We start from the raw sequence: 8,747 nt of genomic DNA, 5'->3' as shown, positions 1-8,747 counted from the left end.
TTATCCTCTTATGATGCCATGCAAAAATATTGGGTGTCTACTTCCAGAATTTTTTCAATATAAATATATACTTGTACAAAAAAGAATGATGTCATACAAAACATCTTATTTACTCAACAGCATATCATGAACATCTTTCATGTCACATCAACTCTTATTGGCAGAATAAGAGTTGTAGCCAAATTTACTCTGAATCCTCTATTATGATATTAGGTAATCTCCAAATAAAAATAATCATTAAACAGCCATTTGATGAACACCTCTCTTTACATCTGTATGTACTTAACTACTTTGTAAAAGAGAAAACTTGTACACTTCACTCAAAAATTTCAGGAACAAGTTGAAACAAAATATGAAAATCCAAAGATTGTATACAACTCTACATACAAATAACAGATTAAAAGATTCTGTTTGCTTTTAGTAGAGAAAGAGTCTAGATATTCTGAAAAGCCCTCTTTCTTCAAAACACCTAGATGTTAGACAAACTCCAGCAAACTATACCTTTCAAATAGCCTTAAGCTGAAAGATAGAGGAAAACTCTCAAGTGCCAAATGAAGTAAGTAAAGCAGAAACCAGAATCATAAGTAAATGAAATTAGGGGCAAGTGGAGATGCTGGGAACATGAACCTTTTAGACAAATGGCCAGGCAAGTTACGGGCAGAGCAGGTCTTGGGCCCACAAAAAGTAAACAGCTGAACTGAGAGACTCTCTTACACACCACTAGCCCTCCCCCACACCCCTGAAACTTGAGACCCTCCAATGTTCACTCACCCTTAGTGTGAAAGGGTGGGACTCAAAATATCTGCCTACTGGCAGGGGGAAGGGGCACAGAAATCTATCTCCATTGTTGTTTCTTGTTGGAAACTGTGATTGTCTTTTATGAGTTTGTAGCCGCGAACCAGGTTTAAGTTTTAAATTGATACCACCAGGCTGGTTGGAAAATCTCAAAACAAAAAATTAAAGTGGCCTCAGGTTAGTGGTATTCCTTTATCTTTTATGTTCTTTTATTTGGAGGAAGAGGAGTATCAATTTCAGACTTCGTAAAAAGTCAGATATGCAAGTATGCATAGTAAAATTTCAAAGATAATTACTATAAAAGTAATATCACTACCAAACTAGTAGAGAAGAAAAAAGGAATTAAAAATAGCAGCAGCAAAACAACTTGATCCAACCAAAAGAAGGTAAGAAAGGAGAAGGGAAAGCATAAGAAAAGTGGATAAATAACATGATGGGAAAGAGTCCATGTATATCAGTAATCAAAATAAAAAGAAACAGTCTCAAATGTGTCAGTTAAAATATAGAAATTATCAGAGTGGATTATTTAAAAATCCAGCCTTAAGTACATCTAAAAGACATAAAAACACAAAGATTGAAGCTAAAAGTACATATGGATAAATAGGCAAACAATAACCAAAAGAAAATTGATATAGACATGTTACTATCAGACAAAAGAGACTTTAAAGCAAGATGCATTATTAGGAATTAAGAAGGTTACTACATAACAATGAAAACTTCAATTCATTGAGAAGATAGTGCGGTTCTCAGTGAGCATGCTACAAATATCACCATAGGTGAACCTCATGATGCTGGGTGGAAAGGCAATATATTGTTTAGAGTTACATATATATGCCATAATACTATAATAAAGAGCAAAGGATGGTAAACACACATTCGGAATAGCAGTTATCCTGTATCAGGGGCGGAGAAGGATGTCATCAGGGAGATGCAGCAAGGTTCCCAATACTATTAGTGACGGTTCGTGTTTTAATCTGGATGGTGGCTGCCTAGATTTTTCTTTATTTTTATGTCTATATTTACATTGTGTATTTTATTTTGTATGTATAAAATGTTTCATATTTTTCAAAGTTCCATTACAAGTTGATCGTCTCTCATAATTTTTCAATCCATTTTATTTTGCAAAGGGCATTGCTTTATTTTGCTCATATTGTCCCTCTCTCTCTCTCTCTAGATACATATTTTTATACAGAGAGAGATATATATATATACACACATACATATTTTTTACTTGTGGTAAAATATACATAACATAAAGTTTACCATTTTAACCATTTTTAAGTATAGTACTTCGGTGGCATTAAATACATTCACATTGTTATGTAATCATCACCACCAAACATCTTTAGAATGTTTTCATTTTCTCAAACTGAAACTACCCATTAAACGCTAACTCTCTATTTCCTTCTCCCTTGAGTTCCCGGTAATCACCATTCTGTTTTCAGTCTCTATGCATTTGACTACTTTAGGTAGCTTACATAAATGGAATCATACAATATTTGTCCTTTTGTATTGGGCTTATTTCACTTAGCGTAGTGACCTTGAGGTTCATCTATGCTGCAGCATGTGTCAGAATTTCCTTTCTTTTTAAGGCTGAATAAGATCCCATTGTGTGCATATATCACATTTTGTTTATACGTTCATCTGTTGCTGAACATTTGGGTTGTTTCTATCTTTTGGCTATTGTGAATAATGCTGTGCAAATATCTGTTTGAGTTCCCGCTTTCAATTCTTTGAGTGTATACTCAGTTGTGGGATAGCTAGATCAGATGGTAGTTCTGTTTTTAATTTTTTGAGGAGCCATCGTACTATTTTCCACAAAGGCTGTACTCTTACTGTTCATATATATTTTGACAAGATTTTGTGGTTGTGTAATTGTTTGATTTCTATTCTGAACGCTCAAATGGCCTCATGTAAGTGAAAAAAATGGCCCAACCCTAAAAAATAGGCTTCCATGACAACACTAACAATGAGAACCCTTGCTCAGTATAGACCAAACTTAAGCAAAGCCTTCACTGCATTTTGCCTCTTCCAGCCATTGTTCTTGATGTCTTTTCATTTTCGGCCAAAGAATCCCTACCCTAGTAAGTTCTCCATATCTGTTGCCTTTTCTCAATGTGTTGTTCTTAAATCTCTTGCAATATTTTCTGCTCTTACCATTCTATTGTTTCCTTAAAAGTCATCAATTGCATCTGTTAACTTCTGATCTATGCCAGGTACTGCTCAAAGTATTTTGTGTACATTTTCTCACTTAATCCTCAATATATCCCTATGAGGTAGATTATCAGCATTTAACATGATGAACTAAGAGAGAGAAAAAACTTGAAATGACACCAAATTGATAAGTGACAGAGGCAGGATTTGAACACACAATCTGATGTGGGAAGTGGCCTGTTAAACATGACTGTCCTTTCCTTCTTGAGGCTTTCTATTTCTTCAATGGCATACAGTATTCTTGTTTTTCTATTTTCCTCTCCTCCTCTGTCACCATAACTCTTCTTCCTCCTTCCTCTTGCGAAGCACGAGTTCCCAATGTTCCCAAAGCTGAGTCTTCAGCATTCTGAGCTCACGTCTTCCTGCTGCTCTTCTGGGAGAGCTCACATCTTCTCACAGCTTCATCTACCACAAAACTGTGTTGATTACACTTGTTTGTCCATATACCTGACCTCTCACCTGTGTTCCCATCCCATATTTCCTGCTGCCTCTAGGACACATCTCCACAAAAATTCATTCTCCATCTCCCAACTAAGTCCCCTTCGCAAATTCATTTCTGAACACAGTTTCACCATTTTCTTAGTAATTTGGAATCAAAGCCCTAGGGCCATTCATTCTCTTCAATCGGTTGAATCCCTTTGATATTTCCTTTGAATTGTGTCTCCAGTTCATCCTTTCCTCTCTATTTCCTCTTTTTTTTTTTAAACCCTGGCACAGCCTCTCACCACTTATTGTGCGGTGCCCTAACTGATAGCCCTGTCTCTGTCCATTTTCTGGTCTATCCTGTCCACTGAGCCTAGATCTATCATCCATACTGCTGTTAATTAGTCAGACACCCCTGCTCACTGTATGGCAATGTTATCCTGACTCTCAAGGTTCTCCATGATTCAAACACATAACTTTAAGCTATAAAATTATGCAAGCACAGCAGTTTCTGTACTGGTGGGAAAGCTGTGATGACAGGAAGGTGGGAAGGCTTTCCTTCAAATCTGTTCTCTATGTTCTGAACACCAGAGATGCAGGTCAGAGACAGTTTTGTTGACATAGAGCTCTTGTCTATACGTTTGCTTATAGATGTGAATTCCACATTAAAAGATATTACTAGTAAAATCCAAGCTCCTATGATTCTGTCAGTCTCTTTTCAGCTTTATGTTCAGAAAGTCTGTTCCTACCAAGGTACCTATCAAAATAAAAGGTTTTTCCCCCCGCCCTGAGTCTAGGAGCTAAAGTAAAAATTTAAAAAGATGTCAATGATCCTATTGCAGAGTTGTTGAGGAGAGTTTAATGTCTTCAGAAAATTGGCTTACTTGACATTTTTTAACACCAGAATGAATTTAATCAAAATTACAAGAGTGTGTGAAAATATAATAAAATATAACAACAATGCTCATGAATTCAAAGGAAATGTGAGGTTAGAAGTAGTTCAGCTGGGGAAGGGGTAACTGATCTAACTTCAATCTTAAAGAAGACATCTTTAAAGTGGCAAAACATCTGTTACATGTCACATTATTTGGAAATACATGATATGAAAAAGTTAAAGTGCATTAGAAATCCAATCACATCATCACAAGAAAGAAAGAAACAATCAAACTATCTAAATTCTGGCTAATAGTGAGAAAATTTCTGCTTATTGGAGAAAAATCAATAAATACACTTCTACCATTTGCTAAGACCCATCTGTGAGGCTGATTTTCCCGCTGACAGTGACTAAAAGAACTTGAAGGGAATGTCATTAAAAATATTTGGTCAGAAACTGCATGTAGTCATTTCAACACTTAGTATAAAGCAAACACATGATAAGAAAGTAAGCTTGATTTCTCCTTAAAAAGTTTTATAATATTCGTTCCGAAGTTTTATTCAAATTAAACATTTAATAGCTTTACTCTCATTCTACAGTTTACTTTTTATTATAATTATGTAGTAAATATACATACATATTGAATTTTTTTCACGTGCTCCATAGAGACCTCCAATACCCTACACTTTACCCTGGTGTGCTTTACAAATATTTTCTCTGTGTGCCATGACATGAGGAAGCTCTGCTGCATAGTACAGTGTCAGGTACATCTGTTGAAAATTTTCTAAGTTTTGTTTCAATCTTTTAAGATTATGTGTTATAGAAGAGATTCTGATGGTTATTGAAATCCATTTCTGATAAAATATGAGATTTATCTATTGTAAAAGGAAGTTTCATTAAAAAGTGAATTGTAAAAATACTGGTTATTAAGGGAACAATTGTCTTCAAATTTAAGTTAGTCAACTAAAGTACTGATTAGGAGCCAGGAAGAACTTTTGAGACAAATTAGCAAAGCAAATAAACTTCTTTTGATGCCAAAGAAATTTTGATTGCAGAATTCACAGAATATCACAGAAGCCAAAGACATCAGGTACTTTCTAAAGAAAATAGGAGCCAAGAGATAGAAATAGGAACATCTAGCTAACCACTAACTTAACTCTCTTACTGAGGGAACATGAGAAAACAATGTAATTTTGTATTAGTTTATAAATAGGAACTGGGTTTCCCTCATAAGAACTAAAGTTGCTTCTGGGGTTGGTAGAAGGAGGGGGTCTTTAAGATTTCTGACACCTATAAAACACCAAAGTGTGAACAAATTTTAAGATGGTCATGTGATTCTAAGATTGCAAGAACATGTGTGAGTTTGAAAGCACAGGAAAAGTAGGCTTGTATCAAGTTAGGCTTAATCTAATTGTCAAACACATTTAGACTCAGGTTATTCTTTAGGCCTTACTCTACTTAGTTTTATTTTATACAATAGTAACAACACAGTAGTAATCTTTACAATATCATCCAGTCCAGCACACTCCAATCTTGCACCAGCTCTACTCTTTAGCTCTTTCGCTCCTGCTTCTGCTGTGATCTTTGTCATTCCTCGACAACGCAATTCTTTTTCTTAATCTCTAGTAAATGACTTTCCCCTAAAGGCTGCATCCCACCCTTTATTGTCCTCACTCTCAGTAGATGATGTCATTTCCTACCCGAGATCAAGGATGTCCGAATGCATTCACACTGCCATCCTTTGCCTACCTCAATCTATCTCTTTGATCTCATATTCTTTCCTCAACCCCTTGAGCTCTTAGTTCTTGCCTTGTCCAAAACCTGAGGAAACAGACTTTGACCATCACCCCTCTATATTCCCCAGAAAATTTTATCTTTTCCATCTCCTGGTACCTTCTCTTCCATCAAATAGGCACAGTCTGGCCATGTCTTTTTTAAAAAGTTTGGCTTTTTTTAAACCTTACCGTCTTCCAATGTTCTATGTCTCTTTTTCATGGTCAAACTTCCCACATTCCCCAAGGACTGGCTCTCTTTCCTCTCTCATTAATTACTCCTCCTTTAATTCCTTATAAGGCTTCCATCCTGATGATTGTTCTGAAACTGCTTTCACAAATATAAATATCAACAAAGTCTCATGGGCTGCAAAATCTAATGATTTTTCCCATAACATTTATTACTCTTGGCTTCTGTATTGCATTTGAGAAATTCATCGCTCTCTCATGAAACACTTTGCTCCATTGGATAATGGTTATAGAATCTCGCTTGTCTTAACTCTGTGCTGTTCCTTTTTCATTTCCATTTTGTTCATTTTTGTCTCCACCATCACACTGTAGAAGTATTTTCTAAAATTCAAATCTATATATTTGTTCTCTCATATAGTTTTTATAAATTTTGGAAAATGTTCCATGTGTACCTGGAAAGAATGTTACTCTGCAGTTATTGAGTGTAATGTACATGTATGAAGAGGTTTAATTATGTAGTTCAAATCTCTATATTCTTATTTACTTTTTTGTCTGCTTACTCCATCAGTTACTGAGAGAGGTATGTTAAAATCTCCATCTAGGAGAGGTAGCTTTGTCTATTCTTTCTGTCAATTTTGCTTGATAAATTTTCAAGTTCTATTATTAGGGGCATATACATTAGGATTTAAAAATCTTCATATTGAATTGATCATTTTATCATAATGAAGTGCCCCTTTTTATGTCCAGTTTTAGTTGACTCAAGGTCAACTTGGTTTGCTAGTTTTCTTTTGTTTAATTTTTGCAAGATACACATTTTTCCAAACTTTTCCTTTCAAGTTTTTTGTGTTCTTTTGTTCAAGTGTGTCTTTTCTAAACTACTTTAGAAAAATACACTCTGAAAATTTTGTGTCAATTGGTCCATTTACATTTAATTGTTGATTTTTTACCATTTTGTTTTCTGTTGTCTATTCTTTTCATGCCTTTTTAAAGCAAGCAAATATTTTTTACTATTCTAATTTTCTCCTCCATTAGCTTTTTATTTTATTTAAAAAAATTGTTTGTCTTTATTGAAATATAATAGACAATTAGTTGCTTGTATTTACATTGTACAGTTCAATGAGGTTTTTTTCACTTATAGTTAGCATACGATCATATACCAGTTTCAGTTGTATAGCATAGTGATCAGAGATCCACATAACTCACAAAGTAATCACCCCACTAAATCTATTACCCCTCTTCCCCCCCACATATTTATTACAGAATTATTGACCATCTTCCCTATGCTACACTTTATATCTCCCAACTACTCTGTGACTATCCCTTTGTACCTCTTAATCCCTTTGTCATTTTTTTGTCTCCCCAACCTCCCTCCCATCTAGCATCCCTCTAAATATTCTCTGTATCTATGAGTTTATTTCTGCTTTTGTTGTTATTGTTGTTGATTTTGTTCTTCAGATTCCGTGTGTATGTGAAATCATGTCATATTTGTCTTTCTCTATCCAACCCATTTCATTCAGCGCAATACCCTTTAGGTCCATCAAAGTAATATTTTTTTCCATCCCCTTCCTTTTAGTCTGTGAGTGTCTTTTAATCTGAAGTGAGTCTCTTGTAAGCAGCATATGTAGGGGTCTTGTTTTCTTATCCATTCAGCCATTCTATCTTTTGGTTGGAGCACTTAATTCTTTTCTATTTGAGGTACTTGTTGATAGGAATGTAGTTATTACCATTCTTTATTCCTGTTTTTGATACATGTTTTTTCTTCTTAAAGTCCTTCCAACATTGCCTGTAATACTGGCTTGGTGATGATAAATTTCTTTAGCTTATTTTAGTCTGAGAAGCTCTTTATCTGTCCTTCAACTTTAAATGATAGCTTTGCTGAATAAAATATTCTTGGTTGTAGATCCTGAGTCTTCATCACGTTGAATACTTTGTGCCAAGCTCTTCTGTCCTGCATAGTTTCTTTTGAGAAATCAGCTGCCAGTCTTATGGGTGTTCCCTTATAAGTAATTATTTCTTTTTCTCTTGCTGCCTTTAATACTTTCTTTGTATTTAACCTTTGGCATTTTCATTATGATGTGTCTTGGTGTGGGCCTCTTTGGGTTCCTGGTTTTTGGGATTCTCTGAGCTTCCTGGGGTTTTATGTCTATTTCCTTCACCAGGTTAGGTAAGTTTTCCAACATTATTTCTTCAAATATATATTCAACTTCTCATTCTCCCTCTTCAGGTACTCCTATGACACGGATATTTTTACCTTTAATAGTGTCCCATAAACTCCTTAAATTATTATTATAGTCTTGGCTTCTTTTTTCTTCCCATTCTGGTTGAGTGTCCTTGGCTTTTCCATCCTCTATATAGGTTATTTGATCCTCTTCTTTATTCACTTTGTTTTTTCCATTTAATACACTTCTCATCTCAAATAATGTGTTTTCATTTCTGACTGGTTCCCTTTTATAATTTCTGTTTTCATTTTCATGTCTTTT

This window comes from Pteropus vampyrus, unplaced genomic scaffold (assembly GCF_000151845.1).
Source record: "Pteropus vampyrus isolate Shadow unplaced genomic scaffold, Pvam_2.0 Scaffold1, whole genome shotgun sequence".
Lineage (NCBI taxonomy): Eukaryota > Metazoa > Chordata > Mammalia > Chiroptera > Pteropodidae > Pteropus > Pteropus vampyrus.
Note: the sequence above shows the minus strand (reverse complement) of the source record.